The sequence below is a fragment of the Giraffa tippelskirchi genome, chromosome 13 (genome assembly GCF_054371585.1).
Source record: "Giraffa tippelskirchi isolate mGirTip1 chromosome 13, T2T-mGirTip1v1.2.pri, whole genome shotgun sequence".
NCBI lineage: Eukaryota > Metazoa > Chordata > Mammalia > Artiodactyla > Giraffidae > Giraffa > Giraffa tippelskirchi.
In genome coordinates this window covers 64,251,483-64,265,895 of record NC_137287.1, presented here as the reverse complement: position 1 = coordinate 64,265,895, position 14,413 = coordinate 64,251,483, and the positions used below count along the sequence as shown (strand labels likewise).

The window sequence follows — 14,413 nt, the reverse complement described above, 5'->3', positions numbered from 1 at the left end:
TCAATATGCTGAAAATATAACACTGAACTTTAAAACATCCCTAAGGAATTAAAATAGAAATGAAATAGCATTGCCAGAAGGTTGATAATAAAGAAATACTACTTAGAGGAATTATCTACTTACAAATATACAAAGACACAAAGGATATGAAGAATTGACAAACTGACAAAGTTAATGTAATTCTAAAAAATAAAACATAAACACAACCTATGGATACCAAGGGGGAAAAAGGGTGGGGAGGAATTGGGAGATTGAGATTGACGTATATACACTACTGATACTATGTATAAAATAGGTAAGTAATGGGAACTTACTGCATAGCACAGGAAACTCGACTCAGTGCTCTGTGGTGACCTAAATGGGAAGGAAATCCAAAAAAGAGAGGATATATGTAAACATAAAGCAGATTCACTTTGCTGTATAGTGGAAACTAACACAACATTGTAAAGCAACTATACTCCCATAAATTAAAAAAAAAAAAAGAATAAAATATAAAACAAGGTCAGGAAACTATAGATAAACCTAAGCTATAAGACTAAGCATTAGTACATAGTATGGATGTTCTAGGTACTAAAGTTATAAAAATTTGGCCACAAATTAATTCTAGAGCTTCTTGATGACCAAAAAGGAATAATGCTTAAATCTATAATTTCCTCTATGTGCTTTGGATTTTCCTTACAAGGGCTACTCAGTGTGTAGTGATACCTTCAACTACTTTCCTGACTGCTTAGAATAAATTGAAAAATATATGTATCTTACAATGCTATTTATGAGAGGGCATTTTCAAAAGAAATTTAAATGGAATTTTGTAAGGAAACCAAAATAATATGGACCACTGCATAGCTCTTTGATGCTCTGGCTTAGTTCACAGAAAAGAATGAGCTGCTTAAAAAAATCCCCCATAGAAATGGATTATCTCAAGAGTTCCCAGGCTGTCCAGTGATTAAAATTCAGGACTTTCAATGTGGTGGAGCACAGGTTCCATTTCTGGTCGGGGAACCAAGATCCTGCATGTCGCATGGCACAGCCAAAAAAGTTAAAATAAATTAAGAGATTACCTATCTTAAAGGGACTTGAAAAACACTACAAATATAAATTCTTGATAATTCATTTCCTACTATGTTCAGTTTAGCTCTTTTCTTACTTGTGTGTCTCTCAACTTCTTGGAGATAAGAACTCTGCCATTTTAATATTATACAGTATCTAGCATGACATCTTGCAGGGGCAGCTGCTGTTCAGTCGCTAAGTCGTGTCCAACTCTTTGTGACCCCATGGACTGTAGCATGCCAGGCTTCTCTGTCCATCACCGTCACCGGAACTTACTTTAACTTATGTCCATTGAGTCGGTGATGCCATCCAACCATCTCATCCTCTGTCATCTCCTTCTCCTCCTGCCTTCAATCTTTCCCAGCATCAGGGTCTTTTCCAATGAGTCAGTTCGTCGAATCCAGTGGCCAATGTATTGGAGCTTCAGCTTCAGCATCAGTCCTTCCAATGAATGTTGAGGACTGATTTCCTTTAGGATTGACTGGTTTGATCTCTTTGCACTCCAATGGATTCTCAAGACTCTTCTCCAAAACCACAGTTCAAAAGCATCAATTCTTTGGCGCTCAGCTTTCTTTATGGTCCAACTCTCACATCCATACGTGACTACTGGAAACACCATAGCTTTGACTAGATGGACTTTTGTCGGCAGTCTCTGCTTTTTAATATGCTATCTAGGTTGGTCATAACTTTCCTTCCAAGGAGCAAGCGTCTTTTAATTTCATGGCTGCAGTCACCATCTGCAGTGATTTTGAAGCACAAAAACATAAAGTCTGTCACTGTTTCCACTGTTTCCCCATCTATTTGCCATGAAGTGATGGGAGTGGATGCCATGATCTTAGTGTTTTGAATGTTGAGTTTTAAGCCAGTTTTTTCACTCTCCTCTTTCACCTTCATCAAGAGGCTCTTTAGTTCCTCTTCACTTTTCGCCATAAGGGTGGTGTCATCTGCATGTTTGAGGTTATTGATATTTCTCCCAGCAATCTTGATTCTGGCTTGTGCTTCATGCAGCCCAGCATTTCACATGATGTACTCTGCATAGAAGTTAAATAAACAGGGTGACAATATACAGCCTTGATGTGTTCCTTTCCCAATATGGAGCCAGTTCGTTGTTCCATGTTCAGTTCTAACTGTTGCTTCTTGATAGGTTTTGCAGGAGGCAGGTCAGGTGGTCTGGATTTCCCATCTCTTGAAGAATTTTCCACAGCTTGTTGTGATCCACACAAAGACTTTAGCATAGTCAATGAAGCAGAAGTAGATGCTTTTCTGGAATTCTCTTGCTTTTTCTATGAACTAATGGATATTGGCAATTTGATCTCTGCTTCCTCTGCCTTTTCTAAATCCAGCTTGGACATGTGGAAGTTCTCAGTTCATGTACTGTTGAAGCCTAGCTTGGAGAATTTTGAGCATTACTTTGCTAGCATGTGAGATGAGTGCAATTGTGGGGTAGTTTGAACATTCTTTGGCATTGCCTTTGGGATTGAAATGAAAACTGACCTCTTCTAGTCCTGTGGCCACTGCTGAGTTTTCCAAATTTGCTGGCATATCGAGTGCAGCACTTTCATAGCATCATCTTTGAGGATTTGAAATAGCTCAGCTGGAATTCCCTCACCTCCACTAGCTTTGTAGTGATGCTTCCTAAGGCCCACTTGACTTCTCACTCCAGGATGTCTGGCTCTAGGTGAGTGATCACACCATTGTGATTATCTGGGTCGTGAAGATCTTTTTTGTACAGTTCTTCTGTGTATTCTTGCCACCTCTTCTTAATATCTTCTGCTTCTATTAGGTCCATGCCATTTCTGTCCTTTTCTGTGTCTTTATTGTGCAGGGGCAGAGGTTTTCAAAATACAAAAACAATTGGCATTCCTTCATTGACAAATTTTCTTTGACAAAAAAAAAAAAATGATAGAATGTCTCCTCTCAGCTAAGGTGGTTCCTTTCGTCACAGTTCACCACTGGTCCTTGATTGTCACACCATGAGAGTAAATGGAAAGGAACGGGAGGCTGAAATTACCATTCCCACCCTGAACCTTTAGAAAACTGCCATAAAGTCTTTTTTACAGCTTTAAGCATAAGTTGTAGACTCCATTAGCTCTTGCCCCACAAATTAAATAAACTTGAGCTAATGATCAGAACTGACCCCAAAAGAGAAAAGATTACTTTTTGAGTACCTGTGATGCAGTCATCACACATATTTTACTTAATCAATACAAATAACAATCTTGTTTGATAGGTAATAGTCAACTCATTTTACACTTGGGCTATTTCAAATTTGTAGAGATGCAGTATTTCTCTGGGGCTACACATCTAGTAAACAGGGGAGCAGGGCTCAAATCTCAAAATACCGTATTTTAACACATATATATATGGAATCTGGGGGTAAAATGGTACAGATGAAGCTATTTACACAGTAGGAATGGAGATGGAGAAGTAAAGGACATGTGGACACAGTGAGGGAAGGGGATGTGTGGGACGAACTGGGAGATTAGGATTGACATAAATTCACTACCATGTGTAAAATAGATAGCTAGTGGGAACCTGCTGTATAGCACAGGGAGCTCAGCATAGTGCTCTTTGATGACGTAGATGGTGAGTCAGCAGGGGGGTGGGGATAGTGGGAGGGAGGTTCAGGAGGGACAGGATATACGTGTACATATAGTTGATCCACTTCGTTGTACAACAGAGACCAAAATAACATTGTAAAGAAATTATACGCAAAAATCTATGCTCATTCTCTAATATCAAGCACTGCCCTCAGTCTTCCACATTATTTTTTGTTTAGAGATGTAGAGGAAAGCTTATTAAAATAATACTGTTTTTCAGAAATAGAGCCTCATATAAAATTACCATATGTCTAAAATATAAATGCACAACTAACAAACTAAAGTGCATTACAAGAAGTGAAAACTAAGTAATGTTTTATTCAAGAAAAGCAAGAATCTCTTTCAGGATGATACATAATAAGGTATGACTTCAAGATCTTCATCTTTATTAACAAATATCAAACAAACATATTTAGGACATTGATAACAATAACAAAATAACATAAGCATATAAATTAGTTCATTAAAATGCTTACATTAATCTTTTAGAGCTAAAAATCAACAATGTATATTTCATTGACATATGTGTTTGTGTGAGTATGTGTGTGCATGATCAATTCTGTAAGCTATGAGTACAGTTATTCCCCTGGGAGATTTGGGAAGCAGCTAAAATTGTCATACATAAGCAGAAGAAAAGATGGTGGCCAATACACATTATAATACTAAAGCTGAAACTTGATTAACACCACCACAATATCTGAAATTCAAAAGTTCTATAAAATAAAGTAAAATGATTATGAAGTCTTTCTAGGTAACAAATTCCAAGATATTGAGAATAACATGTCTATCAAACACAGATTTAAAATTGGCATGAGCTGAATAATAAGAAAGTTAAAGCTTTCTATCTGTAAGTTCTGTCATTTCTGAAATATAATTTCACCAACCTAGAGAAAAGAAATGAATTGTTCCTCTTTCTTTTATTATTGCCCTGTCTCAGAAGATTTTCTTCACAGCTACCAAATTTTGCCTTGTGTAATTTAGAGATCATTTTGAAATGCAGGTACAATTTCTAATGTGAACTGTTAAGAAACAGTGCAATATAAGCTCTTCTTCGATTTTCAACTTTGGTTTCATTGCCATTTCATTTCAAGCAGACTTCAGATTATTCAATACCATCAAAGCAAATTTTTTTCAGTATTTTCTGGTGTGTTTTGTGTTTATAAAGTCTCCATCAGCTTGTAAAAACACCTTTAGACCCTGAGCTACATAGTGATTAAGGGATAATTGTTAAACAAGAATTGAAATATTAATGGTTATATCATGATAAATTTTTCTAAAGGAGTCATATGTAGCATGCAGTTCCATCTTCTGACAGTAGAGGCTGGGTTCCATAACTGATCCTCCAATTAAAAACAAGTTAAAATGGTAAAGTGAAAGAAAGGGAAGTCGCTCAGTCGTGTCTGACTCTTCGCGACCCCGTGGACTGTAGCCTACCAGGCTCCTCGCTCCAAGGGATTCTCCAGGCAAGAATACTGGAGTGGGTTGCCATTTCCTTCTCCAGGGGATCTTCCCGACCCAGGGATCAAACCCAGGTCTCCCTCATTGCGGATAGACGCTTTAACCTCTGAGCCACCTCCCTCTACTTAAAATGGTGAGTATCCCTGATTAGTTATGCTTATGCTGCTGCTGCTAAGGTGCTTCAGTTGTGTCCCACTCTGTGCGACCCCATAGATGGCAGCCCACCAGGCTTCCCCGTCCCTAGGGTTCTGCAGGCAAGAACAATGGAATGGGTTGCCATTTCCTTCTCCAATGCATGAAAGGGAAAAGGGAAAGTGAAGTCGCTCAGTCGTGTCCGACTCTTCACAACCCCATGGACTGCAGCCTACCAGGCTCCTCCGTCCATGGGATTTTCCAGGCAAGAGTACTGGAATGGGTCGCCAGTGCCTTCTCCGATTAGTTATTAAGGACATGAAAATCAAAACCATAATGCAGTACCACTAAACACCTATAGAATGCCTATGATTTTTTTTTTTAATAAATTTATTTATTTTAGTTGGGGGCTAATTACTTTACAATATTGTAATAGTTTTTGCCATACATTGACATGAATCAGCCATGGGTTTACATGTGTTCCCCTTCCTGGACCCCCCACCCACCTCCCTCCCCATCCCATCCCTCTGGGTCATCCCATTGCCCCGGCCCTGAGCCCTTGTCTCATGCATCGAACATGGAATGGTGTTCTGTTTCACATATGATAATATACATGTTTCAATGCTATTCTCCCAGAACGTCCCACCCTCACCTTCTCCCTCAGAGTCCATAAAATTGTTCTATGCATCTGTGTCTCTTATTCTGTCTCGCATATAGGGTTATCATTGCCATCTTTCAAATTCCATATATATGCATTAGTATACTGTATTGTTGTTTTTCTTTCTGGCTTACTTCACTCTGTATAATGGGCTCCAGTTTCATCCATCTCAGTAGAACCGATTCAAATGTATTTTTTTTAACGGCTGAGTAATATTCCATTGTGTATATGTACCACAGCTTCCTTATCCATTCGTCTGCTGATGGACATCTAGGTTGCTTCCATGTCCTGGCTATTGTAAACAGTGCTGCGATGAACATTGGGGTACACGCGTCTCTTTCAATTCTGGTTTCCTCGGTATATATGCCCAGCAGGGGGATTGCTGGGTCATATGGCAGTTCTATTCCCAGTTTTTTAAGGAATCTCCACACTGTTCTCCATAGTGGTTGTACTAGTTTGCATTCCCACCAACAGTGTAAGAGGGTTCCCTTTTCTCCACACCCTCTCCAGCATTTATTGCTTGTAGACTTTTGGATAGCAGCCATTCTGACTGGTGTGAAATGATACCTCATTGTGGTTTTGATTTGCATTTCTCTAATAATGAGTGATGTTGAGCATCTTTTCATGTGTTTGTTAGCCATCTGTATGTCTTCTTTGGAGAAATGTCTGTTTAGTTCTTTGGCCCATTTTTTGATTGGGTCGTTTATTTTTCTGGAATTCAGCTGCAGAAGTTGCTTGTATATTTTTGAGATTAATTGTTTGTCTGTAGCTTCATTTGCTATTATTTTCTCCCATTCTGAAGGCTGTCTTTTCACCTTGCTTATAGTTTCCTTTGTTGTGCAAAAGCTTTTAATTTTAATTAGGTCCCATTTGTTTATTTTTGCTTTTATTTCCAATATTCTGGGAGGTGGGTCATGGAGGATCCTGCTGTGATTTATGTCGGAGAGTGTTTTGCCTATGTTTTCCTCTAGGAGTTTTATAGTTTCTGGTCTTACGTTTAGATCTTTAATCCATTTTGAGTTTATTTTTGTGTACGGTGTTAGGAAGTGTTCTAGTTTCATTCTTTTACAAGTGGTTGACCAGTTTTCCCAGCACCACTTGTTAAAGAGATTGTCTTTTCTCCATTGTATATTCTTGCCTCCTTTGTCGAAGATAAGGTGTCCATATGTGCGTGGGTTTATCTCTGGGCTTTCTATTTTGTTCCATTGATCTATATTTCTATCTTTGTGCCAGTACCATACTGTCTTGATGACTGTGGCTTTGTAGTAGAGCCTGAAGTCATGCAGGTTGATTCCTCCAGTTCCATTCTTCTTCCTCAAGATTGCTTTGGCTATTCGAGGTTTCTTATATTTCCATACAAATTGTGAGATGATTTGTTCTAGTTCTGTGAAAAATACCATTGGTAGCTTGATAGGGATTGCATTGAATCTATAGATTGCTTTGGGTAGTATACTCATTTTCATTATATTAATTCTTCCAATCCATGAACACGGTATATTTCTCCATCTGTTTGTGTCCTCTTTGATTTCTTTCATCAGTGTTTTATAGTTTTCTATATATAAGTCTTTTGTTTCTTTAGATAGATATATACCTAAGTATTTTATTCTTTTTGTTGCAATGGTGAATGGTATTGTTTCCTTAATTTCTCTTTCTGTTTTCTCATTATTGGAGTATAGGAATGCAAGGGATTTCTGTGTGTTAATTTTATATCCTGCAACTTTACTATATTCATTGATCAACTCTAGTAATTTTCTGGTAGAGTCTTTAGGGTTTTCTATGTAGAGGATCATGTCATCTGCAAACAGTGAGAGTTTTACTTCTTCTTTTCCTATCTGTATTCCTTTTATTTCTTTTTCAGCTCTGATTGCTGTGGCCAAAACTTCCAAAACTATGTTGAATAGTAGTGGTGAAAGTGGGCATCCTTGCCTTGTTCCTGACTTTAGGGGAAATGCTTTCAATTTTTCACCATTGAGGATAATGTTTGCTGTGGGTTTGTCATATATAGCTTTTATTATGTTGAGATATGTTCCTTCTATTCCTGCTTTCTGGAGGGTTTTTATCATAAATGGATGCTGAATTTTGTCAAAGGCTTTTTCTGCATCTATTGAGATAACCATATGGTTTTTTTCTTTCATTTTGTTAATGTGGTGTATTACATTGATTGATTTGCGGATGTTAAAAAATCCTTGCATTCCTGGGATAAAGCCCACTTGGTCATGATGTATGATCTTTTTAATATGATGTTGGATTCTGTTTGCTAGAATTTTATTAAGGGTTTTTGCATCTATGTTCATCAGTGATATTGGCCTGTAGTTTTCCTTTTTTGTGACATCTTTGTCTGGTTTTGGAATTAGGGTGATGGTGGCCTCATAGAATGAGTTTGGAAGTTTACCATCTTCTGCAATTTTCTGGAAGAGTTTGAGTAGGATAGGTGTTAGCTCTTCTCTAAATTTTTGGTAGAATTCCACTGTGAAGCCGTCTGGTCCTGGGCTTTTGTTTGCTGGAAGATTTCTGATTACAGTTTCGATTTCCGTGCTTGTGATGGGTCTGTTAAGATCTTCTATTTCTTCCTGGTTCAGTTTTGGAAAGTTATACTTTTCTAAGAATTTGTCCATTTCTTCCAAGTTGTCCATTTTATTGGCATATAGCTGTTGGTAGTAGTCTCTTATGATCCTTTGTATTTCTGTGGAGTCTGTTGTGATCTCTCCATTTTCATTTCTAATTTTGTTGATCTGATTCTTCTCCCTTTGTTTCTTGATGAGTCTGGCTAATGGCTTGTCAATTTTGTTTATCTTCTCGAAAAACCAGCTTTTAGTTTTGTTGATTTTTGCTATGGTCTCTTTTGTTTCTTTTGCATTTATTTCTGCCCTAATTTTTAAGATTTCTTTCCTTCTACTGACCCTGGGGTTTTTCATTTCTTCCTTCTCTAGTTGCTTTAGGTGTAGAGTTAGTTGATTTATTTGATTTTTTTCTTGTTTCTTGAGGTACGCCTGTATTGCTATGAACCTCCCCCTTAGTATTGCTTTTACAGTGTCCCATAGGTTTTGGGTTGTTGTGTTTTCATTTTCATTCGTTTCTATGCATAATTTTATTTCTTTTTTGATTTCTTCTGTGATTTGTTGGTTATTCAGAAGCGTGTTGTTTAGCCTCCGTATGTTGGAATTTTTAATAGTTTTTTTCCTGTAATTGAGGTCTAATCTTACAGCATTGTGGTCAGAGAAGATGGCCGGGATGATTTCAATTTTTTTGAATTTACCAAGGCTAGATTTATGGCCCAGGATGTGATCTATCCTGGAGAAAGTTCCATGTGCACTTGAGAAAAAGGTAAAATTGATTGTTTTGGGGTGGAAACTCCTGTAAATATCAATTAAATCTAATTTGTCTATTGTATCATTTAAAGTTTGTGTTTCCTTGTTAATTTTCTGTTTAGTTGATCTATCCATATGAGTGAGTGGAGTATTAAAGTCTCCCACTATTATTGTGTTATTGTTAATTTCCCCTTTCATACTTGTTAGTATTTGCCTTATATATTGTGGTGCTCCTATGTTGGGTGCATATATATTTATGATTGTTACGTCTTCTTCTTGGATTGATCCTTTGATCTTTATGTAGTGTCCTTCTTTGTCCCTTTTCACATCCTTTATTTTAAAGTCTATTTTATCTGAAATGAGTATTGCGACTCCTGCTTTCTTTTGGTCTCCGTTTGCATGAAATATGTTTTTCCATCCTTTCACTTTCAGCCTGTGTGTGTCCCTAGTTTTGAGGTGGATCTCTTGCAGACAGCATATATAGGGGTCTTGTTTTTGTATCCATTCAGCAAGCCTTTGTCTTTTGGTTGGGGCATTCAACCCATTTACATTTAAGGTAATTATTGATAAGTATGATCCCGCTGCCATTTACTTTGTTGTTTTGAGTTCGTGTTGAAACATCCTTTCTGTGTTTCCTGTTTAGAGAAGATCCTTTAGCATTTGTTGGAGAGCTGGTTTGGTGGTGCTGAATTCCCTCAGCTCTTGCTTGTCTGTAAAGCTTTTGAATTCTCCTTCATATCTGAATGAGATCCTTGCTGGGTACAGTAATCTGGGTTGTAGATTATTCTCTTTCATTACTTTAAGTATGCCCTGCCTTTCCCTTCTAGCCTGAAGGGTTTCTATTGAAAGATCAGCTGTTATCCTTATGGGGATCCCCTTGTGTGTTATTTGTTGTTTTTCCCTTGCTGCTTTTAATATTTGTTCTTTGTGTTTGATCTTTGTTAATTTGATTAATATGTGTCTTGGGGTGTTTCGCCTTGGGTTTATCCTGTTTGGAACTCTCTGGGTTTCTTGGACTTCTGTGACTATTTCTTTCCTCATTTTAGGGAAATTTTCAACTATTATCTCCTCGAGTATTTTTTCATGGCCTTTCCTTTTATCTTCTTCTTCTGGGACTCCTATGATTCGAATGTTAGGGCGTTTCATATTGTCCCAGAGGTCCCGGAGGTTTTCCTCATTTCTTTTGATTCTTTTTTCTTTTTTCCTCTCTGCTTCGTTTATTTCCATCATTCTATCTTCTACCTCACTTATCCTATCTTCTGCCTCCGTTATTCTACTGTTGGTTCCCTCCAGAGTGTCTTTTATCTCCTTTATTTCATTATTCATTCTATATTGACTCCTTTTTATTTCTTCTAAGTCCTTGATAAACATTTCTTGCATCTTCTCAATCTTTGTCTCCAGGCTATTTATCTGTAACTCCATTTTGCTTTCAAGATTTTGGATCATTTTTATTATCATTATTCTAAATTCTTTTTCAGATAGATTCCCTATCTCCTCCTCTTTTGTTTGGCTTGGTGGGCATTTCTCATTTTCCTTTACTTGCTGAGTATTTCTCTGTCTTTTCATCTTGTTTAGATTGCTGTGTTAGGCGTGGCCCTTCTGTATTCTGGTAGTATGAAGTTCCTCTTTATTGTGGAGGTTCCTCACTGTGGTTGGGGTTGGACAGGTGGCTTGTCAAGGCTTCCTGGTTGGGGGAGCTTATGTCGGTGTTCTGGTGGGTGGAGCTGGATTTCTGCTCTCTAGAGTGCAATGGAGTGACCAGTATTAATTTTTGAGATGTCTATGGATTTGGTGTGCCTCTGGGCAGCCTGTATATTGATGCTCAGGTCTATGTTCCTGCGTTGCTGGAGAATTTGCGTGGTATGTCTTGCTCTGGAACTTATTGACTCTTAGGTGGAGCTTGGTTTCAGTGTATATATGGAAGCTATTGGATGGTCTCTTATTAATTAATGTTTCCCCTGGCTTTCAGTCTTATTCTTGCAGTAGCCTCAAGACTTCTCCTTCCATACAGCCTCAATAATAAAACTTTTAGGTTAATGGTGAAAAGATTCTCCACAGTGAGGGATACCCAGAAAGGTTCACTGAGTTACATGGAGAGATGGGGGGGGGGTTGAGGTGACCAGGAGGGGAAGAGGGGAATTCAAATGTGGAGAGAGCAATCTAGCCAGTAAGCACTTCCCTCTGTGCTTTCCACAGTTTGGAACCCTCAGAGTGGTTCACAGAGATACATAGAGAGGGGGGAGGAAGGTAATAGAGGTGAGCATGAGTAGAAAGGGAGGAATCAAGAGGGGAGAGAGAGATCTGGGCAGTATCCTGTTCCTGAAGTGTTCTCCGGTACCCAGAACACCCTCAGAGATTCACAGAATTGGGTTGAGAAGAGAAGGAGGAGGGTGGGAGATAGAGGTTCCCTGGGGGAGAAGAAAGAGCATCAATAGGGGGAGAGAGTAATCAGGCCAGTGATCACACTCCTGAGTAAAAATGGGTCCTAAAGATTGGGTTCTTAAATGTACAAAATTGATATCAAATATGTAAAACAAAGATTAAAAATCTAGAGTAGAGGTTAGACTCTTATAAAACTTACAATATAAAAAAAAAGAAAAAAGGAAACAGTGTAAAAAGAAAAAAATACAGTAAAACAGTAAAAAAAAGGAAACAGTAAAAAAAAGTAAAACAGGAAAAAAAACATTAAAAAAAGAAAACACAAAAGGTATAAGATATATGTATGTAGTTTGCTTCAAAAATAGGGTTTTTTTTTTTTGCAAGTTAATAGTGGGTTATGAAAATGAAAGTTAAAGGTGTAATAGAGGACTTGAAGAAAAAGGAAGGAAGAGAAAAAAAAATTTTTTTAATTAAAAAAAAAAATTAAAAAAAAAAAAAATAATAATAGTAAAAAAATATATATCCCGGACTTTCTCTGGAGCTGTTGTGAGCAGTGTGGGATCTGCTCAGTTTCAGATAGATCCTTATTCCTGCTTATACTTTTCAAGATCTATAGGTCCTTTTCAATGCAGTCGGTATTAACTACCGGGATTTTAATCTGTTGGCCTGTCCCTTCCAAAGCGCTTCCCTCTGTTTATTTGGCTTCTGTTTGGAGATCTCTTCAGTATCTAATTTCCGCCCCGCAACAAAGCGGTGGAGGTGATCTCTTTAGGTTCGCTTGTTCAATCGTGCTGTGGGGAGGAAGGAACACTGCAAATCTGGCGTGTGTGTGGTAAGCTCGCAGTGTCTCGGCCGCACTGGGTTCGCCCCCGCTCACGGCGTGTGTGCTTTCCCCGTCTACCCTGCTCAGGCTTCAGGTTACTCAGCCGGGGAGCGGGCCCTGAGCTGCGTGCACTTCCCAGGTCTAAGCCGCTCAGGTTCAGGCTCCCAGTTACTCCACAAAGGCGCAGACTCGGTTTCGCCCGCGGCTTGTGCCGTTCCCGGTCGGAGCTGCTCAGGCGGCCAGGAGTTTGGCGAGCGCGCTCTCCCCTGTTGGGGCGGTGCGGCTTATGACCTCCCTGGTCCCCGCCTCGGTTTACGGGCGCGCCCGGCTCCGGTGTGCTTTGTGTCTGTTCTGGGGAGCTGGTCTCTGGCTGCAACCCTCCCGGCGGCTGGCGACCCTCCGGGATCTCAGGCAGTCTTTGCTTAGAAACTGGGAGCCTGTTTGCAGTTTGGTAGGGGGTGCCCTCTCTGGAGCCGAGTTTGCCCCTTTCCGGCTCTGGCGGGCCCCGCCTGCCCGCTGTGTCCGGCGGGGGATGGGGCGGTAGCCGGCTAGCTCTCCTCTGGTATCGCTCAGTCCTTTGTTCTGTGAGCGGGCCGGCAGTGCCTTAGAGTTGGGCTTTTCGCGGGATAGTTCTCTCTCTCTGGCTGTCCCACAGTTTAGGTTACTATCTCACGTTAGCTCCCTCAGATTGGCCTCGGGGCACTCGGGCCCGGTCCTTACCCTAGGCAGTGCCGCCCGCTCCTCTCCGTTCAGCCCCCACTTGCTGGTGGCGGATGATGCGAGCGTCTGGGGTTCTTTGCTGGGAGTTGCTTTAGGCACGTAATCTGTGGATTTTATTTATTTTTTCCTCCCAGTTACGTTGCCCTCCGAGATAAGAAATCTTCCCCCACACCCGCCGGTGAGAGGGTTTCCTGGTGCTTGGAAATTCCTCCTCTTTTACGACTCCCTCCCCGGGACGGGTCTCCGTCCCTAACTCTTTTGTCTCTCTTTTTATCTTTTATAATTTCTCCTACCTCTTTTGAAGATAATGCGCTGTCTGTGTGGAGGCCTGACGTCCTCAGCCAGCCTTCAGAAGTAGTTTTGTGAAGTTTGGTCAGCGTTCAGATGTTCTTTCGATAAATTTGTGGAGGAGAGAGTGGTCTCCCCGTCCTATTCCTCCGCCATCTTAGCCCTGCCACTGCCTATGATTTTTTAACTGACAATATAAGTGATCAGAATTTTGCAGAGCAAATGGAACTCTTCTCAATTCCTAGTGGGAATATAAAATGTACAGCCACCCAATTTAGAAACCAGTGTGGCAGTTTCATTAAAATTAAACACACATTTACTCTACAACCCAGCAATTCTAATTCTACCTATCTACCCAAGTGAAACAAAAATTCACATTAAAACCAGTATAGGGGACTTCCCTATACTGGTGGTCCGGTGGTTAAGACTCCATGCTGCCAGTTCAGAGGGCCCAGGTTCTCTATGTACCATATATAAGAGATGGCCAGTAGGAGTTCGATGTATGACACAGGGAACCCAAAGCAGGCGCTTTGTGACAACCTGGAGGAATGGGGTGAGGAGGGAAGAGGGAGGGGAGCTCAGGAGGCAGGAGACACATGTATGCCTAGGGCCAATTCATGTTGATGTATGGCAAAAACCATCACAATATTGTAAAGTAATTATCCTCCAGTTAACATAAATAAATCAAATTTAGAAACAAACCAAAGTTTAGCCACCTCAATGCTGGTCGCAGGTACCCACAAGGAGGTATCTTGCCCAGGACACATCTGCAACTGGGCTGTGGAGGAATGCTTGACTGGCACTAGCTCCAGGCTTCAGATTCTTAGGAGGGCCTCTTAGGTGAACACTTCAGAAGTGTGACATTGTGATATCAATTGGAACACAGAAGATACATGGCAGTTTGTATGACATCTCAAGGACCATCAACACCATACCCAGAGGAAGAACTTAGAGAGACTAGATTCCAGCAATTCTCGGAGGAGGCAAACTGACCTGCAGG

At 40.0% G+C, this 14,413-nt stretch overlaps 1 long non-coding RNA gene across 1 annotated transcript in view; it reads right to left on the bottom strand.

Annotated features, from left to right (window-relative positions):
* Positions 1-13,584, bottom strand: part of LOC145532853 (uncharacterized) — a 59,184-nt gene extending 45,600 nt beyond the window's left edge. Inside the window, exons 1-2 of the long non-coding RNA XR_014073621.1 lie at positions 13,419-13,584; positions 315-354 (exon numbers count right to left, since the gene is read on the bottom strand). This is a non-coding gene — a long non-coding RNA (uncharacterized LOC145532853). The remainder of the gene's footprint in view (positions 1-314; positions 355-13,418) is intronic.
* Positions 13,585-14,413: the final 829 nt, after the last annotated feature.